The sequence below is a fragment of the Arachis hypogaea genome, chromosome 3, assembly GCF_003086295.3.
Source record: "Arachis hypogaea cultivar Tifrunner chromosome 3, arahy.Tifrunner.gnm2.J5K5, whole genome shotgun sequence".
In the NCBI taxonomy this organism is placed as follows: Eukaryota; Viridiplantae; Streptophyta; class Magnoliopsida; order Fabales; family Fabaceae; genus Arachis; species Arachis hypogaea.
The window spans coordinates 122319056-122322936 of record NC_092038.1 but is presented as its reverse complement, the minus strand read 5'-3'; positions in this window follow the sequence as shown (position 1 = coordinate 122322936).

Here is a 3881-nt window from a genome sequence, read left to right as displayed (position 1 = left end):
TCGAGCTCTTCTTGCCATTGCTGCGGTAAAAAAATGGTCTCTCAGTCAGATAGATATGAAAAATGCATTTCTTAATAGAGATTTAAAACAGCAGGTCTATATGAAACCCCCTTCGGGTTATCCTTGTCCTTCTGGAAAAGTTTGTCTCCTTCACAAGGCACTCTATGGACTTAAGCAAGCTCCTCGTGAATGGTTTGACAAGTTCAGCACTACCATATACGGTCTTGGTTTCACACGCAGTCCTCATGAGAATGCTCTCTTTATTCGTAAAAGTGACCGTGGAGTTGTTCTTCTACTTCTGTATGTTGATGACATGATCATTACTGGAGATGATACTGATGGTATCTCTGATCTTAAGGCATCCCTTCAGTGTACTTTTGAGATGAAAGATCTTGGTTCTCTCAGCTATTTTCTTGGTCTAGAAGTCATATCCACCGATGATAGCATCTATCTCTCTTAAGCTAAATATGCTTCAGATCTTCTTGCTCGAGCCGGAATTACAGATAGTCGCACTGAGTCTACTCCTCTTGAGCCTAATGTTCGATTTACTCCTATGGATGGCACTGTTTTGGATAATCCTACTCTCTATCGACAGCTAGTTTGGAGGACTTGTCTACTTAACTGTCACCCGACCAGACATCGCCTATCCAGTTCATGTACTTAGCCAGTTCTTGTCAGCTCCTCGTACTACTCACTATGTAGCAGTTCATTGCATTCTTCACTACATCAAAGGCACTCTATTTCATGGCCTTTATTTTTCTGCCCATTCTTCTTTGCCCCTTCAGGCATACTCCGATGCTGATTGGGCTGGTGATCCCACTGATCATCGTTCTACTACTGGTTACTGTTTGTTTCTTGGTAACGTTCTCATTTCTTGGCGTGCTAAATAGCAAACGTTCACTTCTAGATCAAGCACATAAGCTGAGTACCGTGCCCTCGCTGACACTACTGCCGAGGTTATCTCGATTCGTTGGCTTCTCGAAGATTTGGGTACTCCTCAATCGTCCCCTACTGATGTTTTTTGTGACAACCGCAGTGCTATTCAGATTGCCCATAATGATGTCTTTCATGAATGAACCAAACACATTGAGATTGATTGTCATTTTGTTTGGCAACGTATCCTTATTGATGTTGTTCATCTCATTGCTGTTGGTACACTGGATCAGACTACTGATATCTTCACGAAAGCTCATCACCTGACTCATTTTCAAACATTGTTATCCAAACTCAAGATTGTATATTTAGCTCCCACTTGAATTTGAGGGGGGATGTTAGAGAATCATTAGAATCATTTTAGATCAGTTAGTATCATTTATATTTATACAGCATATCTATATATTAATTGTAGGATTCTATACTTTTATTACTTTGATTCCTCTAGCACCTATATATACCCCTTGTACATTGTACTTTTGATCAAACTGAATAATACACAAAACAAAACACTTTCTTTAGTTTGGTCTCTTGTTTCTAACAACTTTATTGGAGATAACTCATTGATTGATCTGGGAATGGTGGGTAGACTATTTACCTGGAGTAACAAACACAGAAAAAGTGAACTAATTCAAGAAAGGCTTGACAGAGTGCTTGTTGATAAATCTTAGTCCCAATTATACTCTCATTCCACAGTCTTTAGACTATCAAACACAGGTTCTGATCATGCCCGCTCCTTTTGGACACTAACTACCAACCAGAGAGATCAAAGAAGAGATTCAAATTTTAATCTCGTTGGTGTGGTGAAGAACAAATTTGTAACTTCATCAGTGAGGTCTGAAACTCTGATATAGAAGGTTCAACGATATTCAAATTATTTCAAAAGTTTAAATTGGTGAGACAACAATTGGTTCTCTAGAAAAAGAATAACTCTAATAATTCTAAAAAGGAGATTATAGAAGTTACTGCTCTTCTAGAACAAAAATGGACATCAGACATCATGGGAGACACTGAATTACTTGCGCTTGAATAGCAGCGTGAAAAAGTATATTTGGACGAGGAACTTTATTGGAAAGATAAATCTAGGATTAAATGGCTGAAGGAAGGAGACCAAAATACAAACTTCTTCTATAGAAAATTTAAATCCAGAACCAGAAGAAATAAGATATGGCACCTGCGAAGGGATAATGGGATATGACAATAACCAATGCTAATATTGCTAAGGTTGTTGATGACTACTATAAGAGTATTTTCACATCTCCTAATCAGGCAGATCCTGTGCCTTTTTTCATAGACTTCGAGTCTAAGGTTACAACTAACATGAACCGTAGGCTTAGAAGACCTATTTCTATGAAGGAGGTAAAAAGAGCTACTTTAGTATCCATCCTCAAAGTGCATCATGAGAGGATGATATAATGGTTAAATTCTTCCAATTCTACAGGAATATAGTGGGAGAAGATGTGTTCTGGGCTGTGAGAAGTTTCTTTACTGGAGGTAGAATTTTGAAAAAATTTAACCACGACAATATCTGTCTAGTGCCAAAGGTCCCAGATGCAAGCGATATGACTCGGATAAGACCCATCGTATAAATTATTTTGAAGGTACTGGTCCACAGACTTCAAAGGTGTATGAATAAGATAATTAATCCTACTCAAAGTATATTCTTGAAAGGTAGACTTATTTCTGATAACATTCTTATAGCACACGAATGTATTCACTACCTTAAACAAAAGAAGCGAGGTTTGGAATACGAAATAACACTCAAGCTTGATATGAGTAAAGCCTATAACAGGGTGGAGTGGCATTTTTTATGGTTGATTATGGAGAAGTTGGGCTTTGAATCGAGATTCATTGACTGGATTTGTGAATTGTTGAAACCTATTTCTTACTTTATTGTTGTGGAAGGTCAATTCTATAGTTTTTTTAAACCAAATAGAAGCATCCATCAAGAGGGTCCTCTATTATCCCCCTTTTTTCTTATTATGTGCAGAAAGACTTTCCTTCTTGCTACACAAAATACAGCAAAATAGTCTCATTTGGAGAATTCAGATAAACAAAACTACAAAAGATGTCCGACTATAAATCACTTGCTATTCACTGATGATTCCATTCTATTCGGTAAAGTCTCGAAAAATAGTTGTGCCTCTATTCTAGAATTATTGGAATCTTTTGAGAGTTTCAGCGGGCAAATAGTTAATCGTAATAAATCGGTCCTGTTTTTCAATAATAACACTCCAGAGTTGATTAGAATCTCCTTAGTAGTCTAGCTGAATATTTCTCACATAGGTACATAGGATAAATATTTGGGTCTATCTTTCCTTGTTGGCCGCTCTAAGAAATACACCTTCAACTCAATCAAAGATAAGGTTTTCAAAAGGACACTGATGAACGGATTCTTGACGGTTTAGAATTTATCTAATGGAGTCTCGTTGTAAAGTATAGTTTCTAAACCAACAATAATCTTTTCATGCAAAAATTTGGTTGTCACAAAGAACAAACCCCAAATAAGAATTAACCAGAGTATTCGGACTCCAGGTCAACTCACGAGGATCGCAATGAAGTGGTCAATTATTGGCTATGAAGGAGTATTTTGGGGTTTTTGGAATAAGAGACATGAAAAGTAAATGATAAGAAAATTCAAATAACAAAAGACCTTGGCAAGGGTTGGTGGTCAAGGATCTCTATCCTTATCACTAACCACAACATGAGAATTGGTAAGGATCAACCCCATTAAGTCATCTTCTAACTAATAAAGGAGAGTCAAATGAGCTATGTCAATCCAAGTCCATAAGTCCTAGTTCTCCACCAATTCAATTAGTGAGATCTAAGGTTAATGGCTCCCAATCATCAATCACTTGGACATTAGCAACTCAAGAGTTCCTAAGTTACCTTCCCAAGCCAAGAGCATAAAATTCTACTCTACAGCCTAACCAAGCATTTTGTCAAAC